Genomic DNA, 23564 nt, shown 5'->3' on the forward strand with positions numbered 1-23564 from the left:
CAGGGGTGGATAAAATTCTATCTGGCCTCCTGGGGACAGGTTCTATATTCTCCGGGACCTTCTAGGCACACTGCACAATAAGTTTAATAAGCTCATCCGCAGGTGGGGTCACCCAGGAAGTAGATGGTCAAGCACGGAAGGCCTGCAAGAACACGGATTCCTCTGAAGGGTTGGAGGGCTTCCAGTCTCCAGTCTGCTTGAGGACCTCAAGAATGTCTCCAAATGAGATGTCTTCCGGAGGAGACCATGGGGACCTTTTTCCCTCGTAATCTGTGTCTTTGGTGATGGATTCCTCAGGGGAAATGCTTCCTCTTGCAAAGTTTCTTCCAGGGTGGCTCCCCAGTGGGATCTGCTGACTCCGGAGAAGGTGTTCCCTTTAAGGGAAGGTCTTGCAGCTCCCATGCTCGGGATCCCAAAGTAGGGGGTTGGGACAGCTGCATGCTAGAAGGGGGCTCTGGTGTCGATGCCAGTGGTGCCAACTGCGAGCCTGTTGAAGCAAGGACCCTCTCCATCACCTGGAAAGCAGGCCAGCCCGAGGAGGGATGAGAGCCTGGAACAGAGGACAACCTCGGAACCGGGGTCACACCCTGCCCTGAGGAGCCCACCTCCAGATGAGGAACTCAGAAAGGACAGGTAGCTGCTGGGAGAGCCGTGGCTGTAGATGGTGCCACCGAAAAAATAGCAGCCGAACTAGGTGCCGAGAGCCCAATCACTGCTCCGAGTGTGCGCCAATTCCAAAGGAGCCATTGCACCAAGAGTAATCCGTGCCGACAGGAAAGCCTCCACAGACGGAGCAGAGACAGAATGTACCGAAGTCTCAGAGACCTTGGAGGAGGCTGGAGGATATACAGGTGAATATGCCACGAGAGCTTCCATTCCAGGAGGGAAGGAAGACCTAGCAGGTGCGGGTAATCCTCTAGCTGCCAAAAGCTGGTCCACAACCCTCACTACCATCTTGTTCTGACAGACTCCCGGTGGATCTGAAGGAAGCTGCTGATGGAGATTTCTGGCCTCTCAAGAAATGGACTACACTGTTGTCCCAAAAAGGGGTTATAAGAGGGAGAATATCTGGTTCTGGGAAGGTGCTCAACCTTCAGAACAGATGGTGTCAGTATCAGTGAAGCCATATAAGACATCGGCACTGTGGCCGGGGCTGGTGCCGAAGCAGGTACAGTAGTCAGAGCCTGTGTCAAAACAAAGGTCGGTGCCGAAGCTGGTACAGTGGTTGGAGTCAAAATTAAGGGCAACACCAAGGGAGAAGACATGGAGCCTTGTGCCGAAGGTGTAGGAGAAGCCCGGTGTCGACTCGGTTCTGAGGAGGACGGATATGTTGAGAACAGAGCGACTCCGTTTCTCTATGCTTTTTCACATCCTTATGCTTAGGAGGTGGTGAGACCTCTATCCCAGAAAGATCCCCCGAGAAGGATCCTCCGAGAAGGGTGTTTTCAGCATACCCTTCTGAACAAGCTTGTTCTTGCATTCAGCCAACGTATGGTTGCTATAGCTGGAACAAATATCACAAGATACACTGATGTGGTCAACGCCCAAACAACAAACACACCGGGCGTGAGAGTTGGGCATCTTACGCCCGCACTTATCACACTGTTTAAATACTAGTTTTACTTTATCAGACATCATGGAAACTACGTAAACACTATAGTCCTAAATTACAATTTAACCAACCGAAAAATAGCAAGGCTATAGAAGAGGTTTTTTTTTTTTTGTTTTTCCTTTTTTTCTAAACAGATAGAAAAAGAGGAGTACCAACAATGGTGTTAAGAAATACCACAAAGTGATAGGGAAAGGGCCTACCAAAGGTAGGGGGAGTGGGACAGTACCAACGATGGTATGAAAAGAACTACCTAAGGTAGAGAGTAGGTTTCAGTAAGAAAGTATATAAATTTAAAGGTGAAGAGATAATCTTAAGGTAAAACTGATTAGAGGAATTATATAGATAAATCACAAAAAACACTACACTTAGCTTGAGAGAAGGCTTGGCACGTCTGACAAGGAAAGCTGCAAACGAGATCTGAAGAGACTATGAGAGGGGCATTGTGGGTAGGTCTTAGCTGAGAGTTTTTGACTGACGCGAGCTTGGTAACGGCTGTCTGTTCCAAGGACGGAACCAAAGTCCTAACAGTAAGGAATGAATAAAGATTTACAACATCAGATCAACTTTTCAGCCTCCTTTCTGGGTCGAATTACGGGATGGCCGGGCGGCCAAAAGCGTGGTAGAGTTGTGAAACAGTCGAGTTGCAAGGTGGTCGAATTGTGACGTACCACCTGTATTTGCTATACTAATGCAAATACTGGAAGTCAGAACCACCATAAAAAACAAAATTAAATCATGAGAAGACGGACGAGCTAAACATTAGGTTATCTTACGCCAGTCATAATTTAGTCCATGATCATCGTACCTCAAATTACAAAAGTAGCAACTACTGCTATTACCATGATTGCAACATTTGTTTATATTGTTTCTGAGAGAACACACAAGCTTCGTTTTGCTGTGATAAAACTGTACTATCTTCTCTAGCACAAGTATGTAGAACAATTTCAGGAATATGCATACATCTCTAATGATGAGAATTAATCCAATATGCTTTTAAAGAAGGTGTGAAATACATCTCTGTTCATATATGTCCAAGTAAGACATCAAAAATACGAGTAAAGAACATTGCCCTCTGTGATAGTAACGACACGTCTCCAAAACCTCTTTATGCATTATTCAATAGCATGCTATTCACAGAGGTTTGTTCCAGAAAAGAACACACTAATGTTGTGTCTTTCGGCTTTTCCCGGTTAGGGGTCGCCACAGCGGAGTTTCGGTCCAATAATGATTGGCAGTAGATTTTTACGTGCCGAGTTGCCTGCCCTGATGCACAACCTTCAACGAAGGTACGCCCATTCACACACGTCTCCACACAGAAGACGCTTTAGCTGAGAATCGAACAAGCTGTCTTACTGTGAGGCGACAACACTACCGCAGCACCACCACCACACTAATACTACTCCAATTACACAGAGATTTACAACCCCCACTAAACTGAGCCTTATCAGCTTAATGTGTTCAGTTGATAACCTGTTTTAAACAGCACTTTATGATTTTAAATTACAAGAGCAAGGTACTGAGGTGTCAGCCAATCGCTGTCAAGTTAGATAAGATGGTCAGGGATGTGGTAGGACTGCCCCAGAAAAGCTAAAAGTGTAGCGAGTACCCTGTAAACACCTAACCAATGCATTTCCCCTTCAAAGCAGCTTTTCCTATGTTCCTGGGGAAGTCAAGCCTATACTCTTCTAAACGGAAGACTTCAGTAGCTGAAGCAACCGCAGGAAGCACTCACCCTTGATACTACACGATCTGAAGACTATAGGTTATATTCTTATATCAGATGCTTGGACTAATTTTCCAGCATGGGCACTGATTGCAGTGTCACTATACTCGAGGTGCCATCCTTCAGATGAGATGTTTTATCTGTGCCCCTTCTGTCCAAGCTGGTGGTAGCTCAATGGGAAGTATAACATTCCATGGCACATGTCAAAGATGATTGGGGAAACTTTAAGGTTACTGAAATATCACGTCCGTCAGTATGCATACCATCTAAATCACACCTGAGAATGGGCCACAAGCCTTGTGGGAGCTAAACAAAAAGGAGTTATCTGGCACTTGATGGAAGCCATCAGGATGAAGAAAAAGGCCTTCTCTGCGCAGCTGGGGGTCTCCAGATCCAACCAACAAGCTTGTAGCAGTCAATTATCTTATGGTGCAGGTTTGGGAGTTCACACAGTAACAATAAGCAGGAGATCAGAGGAACCCTAAGAACAGCCATATATACAGTTCTTCCATGGATTTAATAGAGCTCACCTCCCAGAGCAGAGTTGTACATATCCTTGGTTTAAATTTATTCCAATAACAAAACAAATCCAGAACATGATACATTAAAAGTTTACTTCTACATGACAACCAGGTAGTATGCAGACTGGTCCAAAGATCTCAGTCCAGGTGGGCAGACAAGAGGGAAATACAGTGAAAATGGATTCAGTATAAATATACACTAATAAAAACAGTAATAAAAACAGTAGATAGTTTATATTATATAATACTAAACTATTGCATAATAGTAAACTATTAAGACAGAGAAAATACTGTATACATTGGCAATCTGACAAACTGCTAAGATGAGCACAACTGGAGAGGCAGGGTTACCACAGCAATAAGAGCAGAACTGCTGTTTCCTTTGAAATACAGGTCAACTCAGTAAACAAACGCTGCAATAGTTAGGAACTATTCCAAACCAAACTACATCCCATTAAGCAATAGTTTGCCGAAAAATTCAATGCCCTTCCCAACCCCCAAGTTCACAGCAACCTATGTGAAATTGTTGACGGACACCCTGTACAAGCATCCAAAATGGCTGTATACAGGCTACTGTAACTACCAGAAGCAAGCCGAAAACAAACTCTAAAAACAAGCCACACTGGTGGAATCCTAACCTTATTAGGGTATGTAACAAAAAGGAAAAAAGTCCTGGCTAAAAATCAGGAAGAGCAACTCCCACAGTGACAGCAGCTCTCCGATTATACTAGACAGGAAACAGAGGACTAAAAGTCCAACAAGGACAATTACATGGTCAAAACAGGCTCAAAGGCTAAAAGCAACCACAAGGCTTTTTACAGCTTTGTCAGAAGTGTTCTGAACTGGTGGTCAATGGTGCAACCTCCACTGAGCACAGCAAAGTAGAAAATTTACTGGCTGACAAATTCAGCTCAAATTTCACCTTCCACACCTCCCCAATAAAATACTTAATAGTATAACCCCCCCAACTATTACACAGGGAGCAGAACCTGGCAGTGCTCGCCAACATCAAACACACAGCTTCAATGGGCCTCGACAATAAACAGCCTCAAAACAGCCTCTGTACCATGAGAATGGAGGAATGCAATGGTTATCCCACTTCATAAGGGTGGATCATCAATTGACCCCTGAAAATACAAACCTATTAGTCTGACTAGTCTAATACACAAAGCCATGGAATGGATCATCATGGAAATGATCAAAGACACAGTCAACCTTCAGACACTGGATGCATCCCTGTTTAGCTTTGCACAGGGAAGGCCATGCCTACAACAGCTGCTGAACTTCAAGAAGGTTAAGGCAATGGATGAGGGGGAAATGGTTCATACTGCCTATCTGAACCTGGCTGAAGTACTTGTTACAATACCTCACTTGGGTATAGTTGACAAACTCACCAAACTGGGCATGAACCCCTATATAACTCACTGGATTGCCAGCTGGCTCACAGAACTCAGAATGGCAGGATTGGTGATACCACCTCCACTGCCACCAGCAAGTTACTGCTCCTATTTGGCATCTACTACTCAGTGGTAAAGGCTAATGTCAAGGGCTTTTAGCTGAGCAAGTTTGCAGATGACTGCAAATTGGGAGTCATCATGTACTTCCCCCATGACACAATCGCCTTACAAGAACAGACCAAATGACTGGTGCCAAAGTCGCAGACTAAATGTCCATTCCAAGAAATGCACTATAGTTCCTCTTGGGAAAATTGCCATCCAAGCTAATTACTCCATCAATAACACACTCATAAGAGTTGCCGTGGTAGTCACGGATCTGGAAACATATGAAGACCGTAAACTGGCCTTTGACGAACATACGGCCAAGGTAGCAAGAAAATCATTCTAGGTCACCTAACTTGTAAGTGCATCACATTCAGGTCCAAGGAAGTCATAGTGGCACTTTATTCAGCCCTTATTAGACCAGTCATTGTGTACAATGCCTATTTCAGCATGTACCTGATCAGACATTTGAAACAGTTGGAATACCTGTAAAGGTTCTTTACCAGGAGAATACAGTGCATAAGCACTGTCCTATACAGATCACCTTAAAGCCCTATCACTATCTCCTACAGGTTACCGAGAGGCAATACATGTCTGGCATAGAAGGCATCCTTGGATCCAGCACTGACCTTTTGCACAGCTTCAAAACAGCAGCATGAGAACTATTACTTCCAAGGATTTTAATTTGCTTTTGACATAAATAAGTCACGTCGACAAGACAGATGCGTCTCAGAGACTCCTTTTGCTTCATGGGAAACTGGAAATTCAGCCCAGGTCTGGCCTCCAACGTTTCTGACAGACTAAGACAGTAATGCCCAAACTAACAGTCTCCTGATAACCTCTAGAAAATTCCTAACATACCCCCTCCTAATAAATGCCCATGATACACAGGGAGACACAACTGAGTTGGACTGCACATCTTTGCCCTTAAGTCAAAGGTAGGACTCTTCCAAAGGGCAGGTCCATGTCTTGAAAAGGCCCTTTAACCTGTAACTATTTTAAAAGAAGGTCTGTACAAGGAGAGTTGGGAAGTTCTTCAGGGAAAGGTTAGTTTTCTGATTTTTTCATTGGGGGACAATATCCTTCATTTAATACTTTAAATATCAGAGAGCTAAGTATGTGGATTTCTCAGAGAGACAGTTTAGCTTCTGAAAGTGTTGAGTACATGAGTGAGCAAGGGTGAGCCTGCAGGTTTTTTTCAGCAGTCTGTATTGGTGTGTGGGTGTATGCTGTAGAAAGAACGGAAGGTTACGAAATGTAGGCCATTCTCCATCTTGCAGAGTAAAATATTGTTAGCCAGGGACAACCTGTCAGATAGGAGTCAGAAGGTAAGAAATTCTGTAGCAAACTTTCAGTTGCGAAAGGACTTTATTCTTAGTATTACCCATGTGAGTACAGAAATTTAAAAGAACAGTCCAGGACCAAGTTCTGCACTCAGTAACCATGAGTATGGTATTATGAGTCTCTATAGTAATTGTGGATAACTCAGGGTATTTGAGAGGGGATGCAAATAGCATTACATTAGTTTGACAAATTGCAAGAACAGCAAAGGCAGCATCCAGAAAAACAAAACCCAAAGACCAGTTTTACTGTAAAACTTCAGCTTATCAATTTAACTGCTCTCTCCAACCAGTTTAAATAAGACCCAGGCATGTTAGGAACCTATCCTTCCAGTGAATCTTATTTGCTGATGTAGACTTGGGTCCCTGCTACAGGTGTTCATAGAGATACTGATTTGGGGAAAAAAACTGAAGGTCAAACACAACTGGGCCTTCATGGCTCAAAAAGCTCAACAGTATTCAATATAAGGAGAGTTGGGTTAATCATGATAGTTGAAGGATTTAAGGCATTTCAATTTCTTATTTAAAAATTGCTGGGGTCTTTCCAGGTCAGCAATGTGCTTGGATCTGTACATACCAAAGGGGACATTTATCTGACAATGGTCCTGATAAAGGGGATACTACAGTGGTATGGGAACTTCTTTGGATCAATTAAAAGCATTTAAAGTTACATACAGACAGTGACTGCAGTAAAGACTGAAATCAAACCCCAGCCCTGCGAGACAGATCTTACCACTAAGCACTCTTGCTGACCCAAAGCCATGGACATTTCTTTTTTCATGACCTCAAAGAGGTTCCAGGAAACAATACAACAAATGAGGAAGGGAAGGTGTGGGATACTGCCTAAGTTGTTCTTAGCAAGGATGAAAAAATACAGACCTGACCTTAACTAAATGCATTAGTGAGAGACAAGAAGCACTTCGAGAAACTCCTGAATCTGATGAAAATGTCCTCTATTGGTGAAACTTAATCCACTGGATAAGATGCTGTCACTGCATCAATTAAATGGCACTGTTGTGGCAAAGGGAGGACAGAGATCTTGCCACAAATACTGAAGTAGGTAGGCACTGTTTGGAGTGTCAAGGTTAACATGCCTTTTCAATGTCGTTTAGGAGGATGGCAGAGCATCTTTAGATCGGCAAACTGATACAGTGGTCCTCTCTTCTAATTACAAGGGCAAAGCATACACCAAGGAGCTGGACATGACACTTCATTTAGCAGTGGAGCCTCTGATTTGGGAGAGGCAACCTGGACTCTCTCCTGGGCTGTGGAACAGTGGATCAATGTTTTCCCTTTGCAGAGCTACTAGCAGTGTTATGGGAGTTTGTCAGCACTGTCTAGATGTGTTTTGTGGGCTTGGGCTTGGCTGTGTATCCTGGAATGTCTTCTGGGAAGCATGGTGGTAGAAACACCACTGCATTCCACCTGATCTCTGTATATGCAGAATGACAGTCAGGTTCTCACTCTCAGTATTAAATCAAACATTTCCAAAGTAGGCCTAAGGGTCTACCAGGCTATGTATTACTTCTACTCCAGTTTGTAATTTTTACAGAGAGATATCAAGGTGTAGCCTACTTCTGTAGAGCATCCAGTTTTGGAGGTCTGAGGTTAATCTTTGCTGCTTTCAGATTATGACATACTATTATCCTCAAATGACTGACCAACCACCACTGAAGTAACTGGCATCAAAATCTGAAGTAGACAGATGAAAAACTTCAAAGCACAAGTTATGATTTTATCCCAGAAGACATGCTGTTCTCTTCAGCTGGACACGTAGCTACCTTAGGTGGTACATTAGTACATTGAGGTCTCATTCACAAGTGAAAGTGGGGAAGCATATGAGATTAACCAGTAAAAAGATACAGCAGTGATACTACGTTGTGCTAGAGTGGTGTTGAGGCAAGAATAGAGTCAGAGAAATTCAATGTGTGCTCCATCCTCTAACAGTGCTGTGAGCTATGGGTAAGGACTAAGAGGATTACCTCATGGATACTCATGGTAGAAATGAGATTCCTTCTCAAGGCAGACGGAAACCATCTCTGCAACAAAGAGGAGCACAGCAAACCAGAAGGATCTCTGTGTATGCTCCCCCAACCTGGGTACCTCCTCAAGGGTATGTATACCAGGAATAGGTCACTGGCAGGAAGTCCTGGAACAGACTCAGCATGCTGGAGGGGAATTTCTCAGCACATCTGGGAAAACCTTAGGATTTCAAAATGAGCTGGTCGACCCTGCAACCCTTACCCAGATAACTGGCATAAAAATGGATACACCAGATAATCTGTTATCTGGCAGAACCCAACTATATATCACTTACATCAATGTCTCAACTTGTACAAGTCATCTCAAGAATTCACCCGTAGTACTTTGTGAGCAATGGATATGGTACTTCAAAAAGTCAAAGTAGCTTGATCGTGCCTGGCAAAACTTTGAAGTACTGCACAACATGCTGGAATTATGAAACCCGTTTTTACCAGGAAATCACAACAAAATAGCTAAGCAAATGGCTTACCAATAGTAAGTAAAAGTAATTTATATCCTTACTGATGTGGATGAGTATTGTCCATCTTTGTTAACTAGTAAACAAACGTCAGGTTTCCAGTCAACTCAGCATCTGAAATTTCCCCAGGCAAGAGTTCTCCTCCCTTATTAATATCACAATAAAATCTATCTTCCCTGCCATATCTCAGGTGTGCCTCTTGACTAACCACCAAAGAAACAAAAATACTCCTCCCAAGCGACATCCACCTGAGGCCACTGGAAGGTAGGTGCTTATGTCAGTTAATGAGGAAGGACCAATAGCAGTAAACTTTTTAAGTATAAAACAAATCACATAGCAAAACAGGGTTGTTGAATGGTGGCCTAATCTGGAACATACTCACCGAGAAAGTCTCTGCAGATCTTACAACCCTTCAGAAGTATCCCAAATGGAAAAGGACGCCCATTTGCTCTTGTGCATTTTCCTTAGTATTGGGTCTCTGGGAAGAAGTACAGAACTGGAAGATCCATTGAGGGTAAGAGGCAACCCTGGAGGTTACTGGAAGCAAAGTAAACTATATGCTTAACTGATGGTCAGATGAGTCCAACAGGATTCTGGACAGCTGCATAAACAAAGGCTTCTCTGGAAAATTATGCACTAGCATAAAAGAACCTCTGCTGCTGATGAAAGAACAAGGCTGTAAGAATGACTCTGGGCTGTTCTAATTGGCAGTTTCTAGATGGACATCAGGATAAAGGAAACAGGAGAAGCAAAAAGCAGTCCTGGAGGCTACTTCCTGAAAAAGGCATCCTTCGGATGCTTTCCAAAGGAAGGATCACAGAATAGAAAAGCTTTACATCTGGCACGGGTGGAATGCAAATAAGGTTACAAAGTGCCAGAAGCTGGGTGCATCTTGTTTGACCCAGGATTCTGTCACTGCTAAAATGGTTCTTGTTGGGAGATAAAAGCACACGTCACTTTAGTTTAATCAACAGTCATAGGTTCATAGGTTCATACTAGGCTATCTGCCCTGGGGCAATTATAAGCGATTCTGTTTGATTTGAGTATACTGTGCCCTTTTTAGTTTAGTTTACTGTGCCTCTGTCTAATAGTGACACGGGAGTAATCCCTGGGACAAACCTACGATCCCCCATCCACTTATCGAGATTCTTCTTGAAAAGATGCAGTGAGGTGCTCTGCCTCACATGAACTGGAATTCTATTCCAGAGTGAAGGAGCCTGGGTTATGAACCTGTCCCTCCAGCAAGTTCTATTTATTTCTGTGCTGAGGTTCAAGTCCCTCGAGCGTGTGGCTCTAAGGGATTTAGATTTACTGAGGTGGAGCATGTCCATTAATTCTGGATTTGACATAGCTTTGTATGTCAGGCATAGATCCCCTCGGTAGGCGGTATGCAACTGAGTAGAGCTGGAGTTTTTTTAACCGAGCAGTATATGGAATCTGTTTGAGACCCTTGATCCTCTTGGTGAGATACTTTTGGGGGCTTTCTAATTGCTGCAGGTGTCGGGTAAGGTACATCCCAAAAGAGGCATTGTATTCTATGATGGGCCTGATGAGGGATGAATAAAGGGGCACGATTACCTCTCTTGATCTAGATGTGAAACCCTTCGTGATGAGGTGGGCTATGTAGAAGGTCTTTCTAACCATTTTGGCAATGTGGTTTTCAAAGGAGAGATTGCTATCAACTTGGGTCCCCAGGTCCCTAATAACTTTCTCTGTACTTAATGGGTTTCCGCCTATGTGGTAATTTGTGGGCACATTGTTTTTAAAGGGTATGACTATACATTTTTGGCATTTTAAACCATGGCGCTGGCACCAGTTATCTGTCTCTTGAGACCTTTTTGAAGGATGTTTGTGTCAGCTGGAGAGTTGATTATGGCGCCCAGTTTGCAGTCGTCTGCGGACTTGGTGGGCCATAGTCCTCTGCCTGTACCTCGGAAAAGTATATACCGAACAAGAGTGGTCCCAGGACAGAACCATGTGGGACGCCACTTGTGACCGGTTTTGAGTCTGACATGGCTCCAGCAACTCTCACTCTGTGGGTTCTGTCTGAGCCAGTTTGCGACCCATCTTGTGACATAGGGGTTTATATTTAAGCTGGATAGCTTATCTATGATGCCAGTGGGGTATTATGTCAAATGCCTTTGCAAGGTCCAGATAGGCTGTGTGGACTACCTTCCCTTCATCTATGGCTTTGGTGACTGTTTCAAAGAAGTCAACCAGGTTCAAAAGGCAGGATATGCCCTTGACAAAGCCGAGCTGGGTAGGATCTAGTGTCTGTAGGTCCCCAATGTCTTTGTTTATGAGCTCCATGATGATCCTCTCCATAGCCTTGCAGACTAAGCTAGTCAGGCTTATGGGATAGTTCCAGGGTCCGTAGATGCTCCACCTTTGTGGAGTGGGACCACTGTTGCTGTCGCCATTCTGTGGGCACATATCCTGTAGTGAGGCTGAGATTGTATAGCTGTTTTATTTGGGATTAGTTCCTCTTGTAGTTCATGAACCTGGGACGCCATCTTTTCCCATGGAAGCAGTGTTTTTGCTTTGGAGGCAGCCTTCACCTGAGCATCTGAGATGTTTGGGAGGCAGCCCTCTGCGGGATAGATATTTGCTCTTTGGGGAGAAGTTTGCACTGAACCTGTCTGACAGGATATTGCCGATGTCTATGGGTTCAGTGTATTTTTTGTTGTTTAGAATCAACTCAGAACAAGTCTGGGAGTTGCATCCCAGGTTCCTAACATAACTGAAAAAGCCTTATGATTGTCTTTGGTGTCCTGTGCAATTTTTCTCTCGAAGCTGGCCTTGGAGGATTTTATGAGGATTGTAATTTTTTGCTAGTACTGATCAGAGATGCCTTCCCTATTAGGGATTTTGCTCTATCATGTAGTAGCTTCCTCCTTCTGTTGTACAGTTTATTTATGGCAGGGGTCCACCAGACTGGACGCCTGCCTTTGGATGATTGGGTCTTGGTTTTGTTTGGGATAGCATGATCCATGCATTCCTGGAGATGTCCGTAGAATGCATTTATATAGGATTCTGCAGTTTGGGCTGTAGTTTCCACTGGCCCTGGGGCCTTGAAGGATTCCACTTCGGTTTTGAGAAGTGAGAAGTTCGCTTTTGAGAAGTTTTTCACTGTTGATTAAAGTGAAAAACTAATCAAAACAAACTTCTATGAGATTAAAAAGGTAAAAAAATAATGTTGGCAATTAACTTAGACTGAACAGTGGTTGCGGAGAAGCACCTGGAGGAAACGGCTGAAAATTAAGGCAGGAAGAAGGGTCCCTCTATCCGTCTTGGTTGCAGACAGGAAGGGACATGTACTTTTATCTCCCAACATGAGCCATTCTAGTAGTGACAGAATCCTGGGTCAAACAAGATGCTCCCACAGCTTCTGGCACTTTGTAAACTCCAAGTATGTTAATGACGGAGACTTTCTCTCCATGTACAAAAATAACCCAAATCCAAAAGTAATTTTTCAATGAAACACTCAGCCTGATTATTACAAACATACCAAACTCCAACATAATATGCCACCATCACTAAATGACCGATCACTTTAGGATTATCAACCATCCTATAAAACTACAACCAATGCTAAAAGCCCTCAGGAACCAGCCTACCACTAACACTGACAAACTCAAAAACTTTCTCAATGCCCATGAATGGAACCATAAACTCTTCTTAGATGACTAATACAGCAGTCATAAGCCTAATCAACACAGTACTCCAGCTGCTAGATAAGTTCTTCCCACTTATTCACAGTTTTTATAAACACAACACATTTTACCGCAACACAAACACGTTTTAATGCAACATTGCTGCAGCCACGTGCGGCCTCATCTAACAGCCTAAAACAGTTAGCTCTAATGAAATCATAGTTCTACTGCATTATAATTGTATTGTATAGTTTTAAGATACTGGATAAATGCAGTCTGGTAGTCCACGTTGTAGATATGCCTGACAAATATTGTGAACTCTGAATGGCAATTTACATGCTAAATTGCCGGATGCTTGTGAGAACTCTGCTACTACTTGCTGCCTTGTTTTTTATTCTATTTCTAATTGAATAATGCCTATGAGAGCTGTGTTATTTTACTGCACACTGTTTTATATATTGTAAAGCACTACTTAATCTGCTATGACCAGGGCATACAGTGAATAATCCTCATGAGAAGTGTTCCTTTTTTCGTCTCTCTGCCTGCTGCTCTAAATCTTTAAAAAAAAAAAACACTCAACCTACTGTAAGTTAATTAATGTGGCACATACCTTCCTGCACGTGCTGTCTGTAACACTTCTCTCCTCTTTCAGTAACCAGACCTCTCCTAAGCCTCCCTGCGGGATTCTATTTGCCCTACTTCAAAACAAACCTTCAAATCCTAATCATGGGACAGTATACCAAGGACCGCGGCTATATTTTCAAAGACTTACTGGGCTAAAGTGCCTCAGAAACCTATGTACGCGAATAATTTAGTAATTTGACCTAAAAGTAAGAAATAGCCCAACAACTGTCTCTATCTCTGCCTATCTGCCTAAGTATTAACTGTACTTTTGACGTGCTTCGCCAAGGACAGCTACATAGTAGTCTTTCATTTTTTTTCCCCTCTCCCAGTATTCTACCCATCCGTTACTGCAACCCATGTAGCACTCAGAGCTTACCTGATCTGGCCTCTACTTAATCAAAACAAGTTTTAATTTACAAACTGTAAACTCAAGCGAGTCTGTAAAAACGGTGTTACCTAACAGACTTTCCATCAGTGCAGATTATCTTATTAGCCTGATTGTTCTTATCAGGGTTGTGGGCTGGAAACAAATAGGGTGTCTGTCCGCTATGCTCACTACGCTCCCCCCTCCCTGTCCCCAGTTCCCACACACCCCCAGTACACCCACATTTATTCTAACCAAAATTCCCTCCCAACATACTCACAACCTATCACACCTATAGCACCAAACCTGACCCCACCTCCAGCCTAAAACCAACCTCCCACCTCGAACATGATCCCACACACACTACCTATACTCGTTACTTGCACTCTTCTTGCACACATTACATCTTACTAAAACACCATTATTCTCCCACCTAACAACTTCCACTGCACAACTACAATCACCACCATTCATGACACACCCTCTCACTACTCACACCTCAAACAAAAAATACATCCCAATACACAACCCACATAATCTATTTCCACCACACAAATAGCATCACTAAAACTTTACAAACTAATCCTCCATCCACATCATCACCCCACTACACCCAAACAAAAAGCTACCCCAAAACTTAAAACTAATCCTCTCATTAATAAAGCTAATGTCCTCAGCTATAACGAAACTTGCCCTTAGCAGTGACATCCACCCAAACCCTGGCCCCCACAACTCGACTGAAAATCAGCTTAACAACCTCACCTTCTCTCAAATTACATTCAATAGGAAGCCAACTGACCTCCTTATCCTAAGCCTAAATATCAGAAGTATAACCAATAAGATCCATGAACTCCACGCTAACACAGACTTGTACTCCCCAGATATCATTCTGACAGAAACCTGGCTCAAACCTCACATCAGTGAGCAAATTCGCCCTTCAGGTTATGACATACTAAGAGCAGATTGGTTGCACAAAACAGGTGGTGGTGTAGCTGTAATGTATAAACTAGCATCTAAACTTTCAAATCCTAAACTTATCAGCCCCTCAAATTGACAAAGAAGAAATAATCTATACCAACCTAAAAGTAAACCAAGACAAACCCATTAAAATAATAGGATTCTACTTCCCACCTGGCCACAATATCCCTCCACTAGAAAACCTCCCCAGCTGGGCAAACCATCACCTTCCACAAGAAACCATATTTTTAGGTGATTTTAATATTGACTGGCTATCCTGTTCCAACTTCCATCCAGCCCACAATCTAAACCTTCATGGTTTCTTCCAACTCATCTAGATACCCACCAGAATAAATAAAAATCCCAACAAGCATACTACTCGACTGGATACTAGTCAGCAAGAACCCCCAATCATACATAGCTGGCTGACTACCAGATAGCCTTAGTGATCATACCCCAACATTCCTACTCAAAACACACATCAGGCTAAACCCATTATCTATTGGCAAATATGTAATAAAGTAAACTTTAACCCAGACAACTTCATCTCATCCCTTAAAAACTGCAACTGGACTCCACTAAAATACCTCAATCTAGATGAAGCTGTCCAATTTTTCAATACCACCTTCCTTGAAGTCCTAAACACCCATGCGCCCACAGGATTTACTAGAGTTAAAGTGCAGTCCTCCCCATGGCTACAAAAAGCCACTAGGTCAGAAATGAATGAGATAGAGCCTGGGATCACTGGCGCAAAACTAAAAACCCCTCTGATGGACAAATTCCTTGAATTACGTAACAGAGTAAAAAAAACTAATAAAACTGGACAAAATCCTATATTACCAGTCTGCCCTGAACTCCACCAAATACAACCCCAAGCAATTCTGGTCAACCATCAACTCCATCCTCCACCCAAGAAAAGTTGGAACCCCTCCACCAAACAAAAACTCCTTTGAAAATATTGCCACCTCTTTCAATACACACTTCACACAAACCTTTCTATCACTAGCAAGACAACATAATCCCCCTCCTCCTACACCTAGTAGCCTGCCCACTACATTCTCTTTCTCCTATTCCTAACTCCAACATAAAAAAGCTCTTATCAAAACTAAAGCCCACAACCTCCCAAGTGAATACCTTAAAATTGCAGCTGAAGCCCTAGCCTACCCAGTCTCAATCCTGATCAACCAATCTTTATCTGAATGCTATGTCCCTTCACAATGGAAAATATCCCACATCATTCCCCTCCACAGAACTCACCAACTACCGGTCCATAGCAATTCTCTCCCCACTCTCCAAAATACTTGAGAGATGCATTCAGTCTCAAGTTCTAAACTACCTCCTTACTAACAACCTCCTAACACACAACATGGTTTCCAGCCATACCACAACACAACCACTTCTTTACTTGCTTTTACTAACACAATCCTTCAACATAAAAACAGTGGGCATTTCTCCTCTGCAACTTTTCTAGACCTATCTAAAGCATTTGACACTGTCTCTCAAACAAATCATCTCTAGTCTCAATAATCTATCCTTTTCTCAATCTGTCACAGACTGGTTCCAGAGCTACCTGACTGGCCACCAGCAATCCGTTGTTTGGCATAATGATATATCCCCCCAACTCCATGTCTCAATTGGGGTTTCCCAAGAATCCATCCTTGGACCCTTACTCTTCTTCATATTCACAAATGATGTAGCCTCTGCTACCAAACAGGCCACTCTCATACAGCATGCAGATGATTCCACCATCATCTGCTCAGTCCATTCCCTTCCTGAACTTCAAAAAACCAAACTTGGCTTCCTGATGCACAATTAACACTTAATCCAAACAAAATGAAACTCATCTTCAAACCTACCAAACACAATCAAAACACCCCAATTTAATATTACAGCCAATGATAACACCATTACCCCCAACAGACCACACCAAACTACTTGGAGTTGAGACTGACAACCTCAAGTTTGACATGCACATTTCATTAACCATAAAGAAAGTACACAAAAAACTAGGAGCTTTATACAGAAATAAGCAATTCCTCACCAAAACAGCCAGAATTGCAGTTGCAAATGTCCACCAAATCTCCACCCTACTCTACACCTCTCCAATATTTACCAACGTAAGGCAAAGCGAATTAAGTAAACTTGAGACATGCTACAACAAAATAGCAAGGTTTGCCACTGGTGCAGCCTACCGTAGCCACCACTGCACCTCACTTACTGAACTTGGCTGGCTAGAACTCCCTCACCTCCTCCAATGGTACCAACTCTCACTCGCCCACAAACTAGTAAATCATCCTCAAAGTCACATCCCTCCAAAATCTACTCCAGCCCTATCATACCACCAGACCACTACGCTCCAGCAACAAAAATCAGTTACAGGTAACTAGAACCAAGAACTCTGCTGGAGAAGCACTCTTCTACTCCATAGCAAAACTATGGAATACCCTACCTCACACTATAACCTCTGTATCATCATGTACTAACTTCAAAGCTGTTCTAAAATCTCATCTAAAAGAGCACTGGGCATGCCCGTGCAACAACCCTCACTAATATCTCTACTCCAACCACCCTAAACCTATCTTCCACCCTACTATCTGTGATTACAGCCAACTATGTTGCTTGTAAACCTATATCTCAGTTGTAATATTAGGTACCGTTATTCCTGAGTAATATCAGCTAGCTTAACTATTAGGATACTTGCCATCTTAAATGCACCACTGCTGTAAGTGTGTAGTACATAATTGTCCTTCACCTAAATATATTATTCATTTTGAACGATGTTTGTTTTACTGCTATTGTTAAACAAAAAGCCTACCTATACTTACCTTGTAATTAAATGTTCTTTATTGTGGAGCTTTTCTTCCCGGGCCTCCGCTGAAAAAGTACCTGTGTCCAGTAGGATTCTCCCAGTCAGCAAATGTAAATAAATAAATTAATAATAAAACAACAACAAAACAGAATTCCTATCCACTACATTCAAATATCTTCTCACTCTTAGGGATGAAGATTAGCAAGAATGGAAACAAACCCCCACTACTAACAAATGCATCTACTTTACAGCCTTACATAACATAGCCAAGTCGTCCATGGAAATGCACAAGAAACTCCAAAGAAAAAATTACTCTCTTACATTCCCCCAAACACTTTTGATAAAGTTAGCCTTCAGTCTCTACAAACACTATATTCAATGTGTCACAACATAACTTTCTCCAGAAGAAATCCTTAAAGAGTTTAGCAATCGCCCATCAATAAACTCCACACCTACCTCAGATCATGCATTTCCCACCAAACCATCATTCAACCTTCTCTTCCACTTCAAACGCATATGTCCCAAAGAAGTCTTGATTCTAAAAATATTGCCAATGGCACCCCTCCTGGATCTGAAAACAAATCCCTGGTTCATACACCACCTCAGGGAAAATCTATGTATTCCTCTCACCCACGTAGAATCTATGTATTCCTCTCACCCACGTATATAATGTACGTCTTACACAAAATATGCCACAGATTTGGAAAAACTGCTCTAACTAAACCAACCCCAAAGATACCCATCACTTTTGTCCGATATCTATTATTCCAAATCTGGACAAATTTCTAGAAAAGCTAGTCTACATCCAACACTCTACATCTCCAGCAGTACCACCTGCTCTTCTCCAAACAACATGACTTTGGCCTAGATGTAGTACTACAGCAGCAAATTGGTCCCTAACTGATGACATCCTGCAAAACACTGAAGAACATTGATACAGCCCCACATACAAGTGCCCTATTTATTGACCTGACAGGCATTTGACCACAGTGACCATTATCTTCTCCAAAACAAACTAATTGAAATTAGTACCAGGGCAGACACCACTCTGGTTTAAAAAACTTCCTTACTGACAGACACTTCAGAGTTTAAGTAGGATCATCCCAATCAGAATCTGCACCTGTTACCAAAGGTGTACCATAAATATAAATTCTTGCTGCTCTTTTCTCAATCTTCATTAGATAACTTCGTCACCTCCCACCAACATGAATGTTTCCACCCATCACCCAATGACCAAGACAGTGCTACTATTCTCATCTGGCATTTCTTGGCCTTAATAGCAAACCTTGCCCATTTTGGTCTGCTAAGCACCTGCTTAACATGAGTTTTTCTGCCATGACTGACTGTGGGCTGCATCATCATCCTCTACACAAGCAAGATAAGTCTTGCTCCTGCCAAGATGTAACCTACTGGCCTGTGAACATTCACTCACACAACTATTAAAACAAGTGTTTAGCTTTGCAATGAGATCAAAGACACTTACCAGCCTATGTTCCCCAAACTTTCTTCTATAAGCTTCAGGGGTTAGCTTCACACATCCACTCAGTTTTCAACTTTTATACAAGTAAGATGGAAAGTGAATAACTTGCTAATTACATGCACTGCATTACCCACTAGAAGAGGTATTAAAAACCTCACTCACTACCACTGGCCTAACCCGTAATGACTGCATACACATCTAAATGTCCCAATAAAACTATCAAAGTTATAGCACTCTAGATTGAGGGAACACTAGTACTGAAACTTTGATATCCTAGGCAGAGTTTTCACCCTTGTTGTTCACACGCATTTGGAAGAAGGGTGAGCATCTTCTCATGCTTCTTACTCCTTCAAGAATGTTGATTTGGTCCCTCACTCCTGCAACTCAAGCTGTGGTCTTCTTGCAACCGATTCACTATCTAGGTACGTCATATCCTGCAGTTTGAGCAGCATTTTGAAATTAGGGAATGTAATGAACTGCTCTTCTGCTGCATATTTCAGACTTGTGGATGCTACCAGTCTGCCTCCAGATATAGTGGATAAATTACAACTACATCCTTGATCATACCAACATATGGCAGTCCCTTTACTTTACACCCAAACCAGTTAGGAAACAAATATCTTTACACACAAGAGCTAATTTCAGGCTTGTTCAATAATTTACTCAGTTGAATAAAATAACTGCTCTTATCCTCTTTTTTGCATTTATATTGTGAACACAAGGTTACACGTGCCAATTGATGGCAAAACCCTTTTGCAAGATGCAATAATCTAGTTTATAAAATCCAAATCATTGCCAGCAATTAACATACAAGGGACAGACATACAAACTCCACCACTGACAGTACACAAGGTACTTAGTCTTAAGGATGTAGAGTAAATGATCACTGCTGCCTTGGGCTATGACCAATGATTGCCAAAACCAAATATGTTTTGTACTGTACTACTGCAGAGCAAAACTACAACCACTGCCTTCCCAGGATATCATGCACTTCACTCAGACTAATGCCTTTCAGTGCTACCTCACCAACAAAAGTGTATCTTGGCCAAAACCATTACATTCATGCACACAGTGATTTCCAAGAGAGACCAATACCTTTTCAGTGTCAATACCACAATGCCGCCAGACAGACCAATCTGGCAAACCCAGGGCACAATTTCTACACTTAAAGCTAACTGCACTAAAAAACTTTGTATAACTCTTTTTAAAAGAAAAAGTTTCTCTACAAGACATGGATGCCATGAGTTATAATTTACCAGTTTTGTGTCACTACCCTTACATGTTACCAACCAGCCTTAAGCATTTGAAACAGAATAATATTCTTTAATGAAATCAGGCAATACTCCCTGAAAATTAAACAAAAATACTCCTGAACAGTGAAGTATAAAAAAGCTTTGGACAGCCAGATGCTAGGTGGTCCTATTTACTACCATTAACTGTCGACAACTACAATCTACACAATGTCTACGTCTATTCAGCAGTTGCAAACTCATGGACAAAACTGACTTGCCTCTGGGTAACAGGTGGTCTTTGTTCTAATCTTTAGTTTGTGAAAAGGATTCTCTACTGTCCCCAGTCCCGCTGAACAAACACAAAAATTGAACTTCAATGAACTTTTATGGAAGAGGCATCTTAACAAATAAACAGGTGTGTCCTGGAATAAGGCAACACTAAAAATACTCAGTTGGTATTATGGTTACAGACATATTTCCTCCTTTCTGCATTTGGTAGAGTCCTGATTCTACACTGTCAACAGAGTTAACATTTTGAGACCAAATTTCTTACTCCCAAAGCAAAGCTGATTAGACAGCCAGAAAATCCTAACCCAAAGCTCTAATCTTCATTAATAAATAAATAAATAAATAAATATATAAATATATATATATATATATATATATATATATATATATATATATATATATATATATATATATATATATATATATATATATATATATATATATATATATATATATATATATATATATATATATATATATATATATATATATATATATATATATATATGTGTATGTCAGCTATATATATGTGTGTGTGTGTATGTCAGCTACATATATATATATATATATATATATATATATATATATATATATATATATATATATATATATATATATATATATATATATATATAAAATAGGTATGTGTATGTAATTATATTTATATACTTATATCTAATATATATATATATACATATATATATATATATATATATATATATATATATATATATATATATATATATATATATATATATATATATATATATATATATATATATATATATATATATATATATATATATATATATATATATATATATATATATATATATATATATATATATATATATATATATATATATATATATATATATATATAATCTATCATCATCATCTTTCGGCTGTTCCCGTTAGGTGTCGCCACAGCAGATTACCTGTTCCCATTTCTTCCTGTCCTCTGCATCTTGCTCTGTCACACCAACCACCTGCATGTCCTCCTCTCTCACCACATCCATAAACCTCATCTTAGGCCTTCCTCTTTTCCTGTTACCTGGTAGCTTCATCCTTAGCATCTTTTTCCCAATATACTCTGCATCCCTCCTCAGCACATGTCCAAACCAACGTAATCGTGCCTCTCTGGCTTTGTCTCCAAACCTTCCAACCTGGGCTGACCCTCTAATATACTTATTCCTAACCCTGTCCACCTTGTCACACCCAGTGCAAATCTTAACATCTTTAATTCTGCCACATACAGCTCAAACTCCTGCATTTTGTCAATGCCACTGTCTCAAGCCCATATAACCTAGCTGGTCTCACTACCCTCTTGTAGACCTTCCCTTTCACTCTTACAGGTACTAGTCTGTCACAAATAACTCCTGACAATCTTCTCCACCCACTCCATCCTGCCTGTACTCTCTTCTTCACCTCTCTTCCACACTCACCGTTACTCTGAACTACTGACCCTAAGTATTTAAACTCATCCACCTTCGCCACCTCTACTCCTTGCATCCTCACCATTCCTCTATCCTCCTTCTCATTCACACACATATATTCTGTCTTAGTCCTGCTGACCTTCATTCCTCTTCTCTCTAGAACATATCTCCATCTCTCCAGGGTCGTCTCCACCTGATCCCTACTCTCACTACAGATCACAATGTCATCTGCAAACATCATAGTCCACGGGGACTCCTGTCTGATCTCGTCTGTCAACCTGCCCATCACCATAGCAAATAAGAAAGGGCTCAGAGCTGATCCTTGCTGTAACCCCACCTCCACCTTAAACGCATCCGTCACTCCCACCGCAGACCTATATCTCTCTCTCTCTATCTTTCTCTATCTACCTCTCTATATATAATATATATATATATATATATATATATCGAAATAAAATCTATATATCTATCTGGGATCCGTACAGATCCCCAAATGCATGTTCCACCGAAGCAGAAATCACTGAGCATACTTAACCAAAAGTGCTGTTCACTGAAGCAGCACTTTCGGATAACTATGCTCGTTGTGCTGGTCGTACTATGGTGTTAAGGGAAAATTCCCTTTTCCCCACTGTAGTGCGACCTCGGAGTGAGAATATTAATGTAGGGGGGTGGGGGGTGCAGGGGGGCTTGTCCCCCTGCATAGAAGTAGGTTTAATGTTTTTTGTAAACATACTTTACCGTAAGTGCTTTTGGTAAAGTATGTTCGGTGATAACTGATTTGGACTTTTGATCTTTCAAAAGTCCTAGAGCCATATATCTATATACACACACCTGAGAAAATTTCATTCGTCAAATGTCTTTTGTAGTTTTACTAAAAAATAGTGTGTGTGTGTGTGTGTGTTCACATCTTTGCTTCATCTTACTCAAAAAACTACATGTTTTGTACAGCTTTTCACATCCTCGGGTTCATATACTGGCCAAAACAACTGCTCTTCTACAAGCAATCACCCCATTATTTAATCAACTTTGAGGTTTGCTGCACCAATGGAAAAGAGGAATTTCCCCTGCAGTATCCTCATCTGAAAATACTTTTCACTATAAACAATGTTTGCAGAAGTGGTTGTCACATAGTACAGAGTTCTTCCCTGAACCACTTCATTCCAGAACTTCTAAAATATTTCGTTCCAAGTAGACAATGTCCTGAACAATCATACCACACACAGTTTCTGGGATTTTCAGCAATCTGTGCTACTACACTTATCTACTATATACTGTTCATCTGTCTAAAGGACTGCATCATTTGCCTTAATCGTAATAGGTTTACAGAGCAAGAAAACTTCCATTTGCATTCTGGCAAATGGCATGGTATAACCCACTTCAGTCTTTCAAAGAAACTAAATCAGGGCCCAAAGGGGCAAATCAGATGACTGTTCAATGGGGTATTGTGGCAATTTTCAAATTAAGACGCAAGACTTGTGCATCTTCTACAAACAAATGAATAAAAAATGTTACTTTTCTCTTAACCA

At 41.4% G+C, this 23564-nt stretch overlaps 1 protein-coding gene across 1 annotated transcript in view; it reads right to left on the bottom strand.

Annotated features, from left to right (window-relative positions):
• SERINC2 (serine incorporator 2) overlaps positions 1-23564 on the bottom strand; it is a 481087-nt gene that overhangs the window by 102808 nt on the left and 354715 nt on the right. The window lies entirely within an intron of this gene.

Source organism: Protopterus annectens, chromosome 1.part2 (genome assembly GCF_019279795.1).
Source record: "Protopterus annectens isolate FY-2018-M chromosome 1.part2, PAN1.0, whole genome shotgun sequence".
Taxonomy (NCBI): Eukaryota; Metazoa; Chordata; order Ceratodontiformes; family Protopteridae; genus Protopterus; species Protopterus annectens.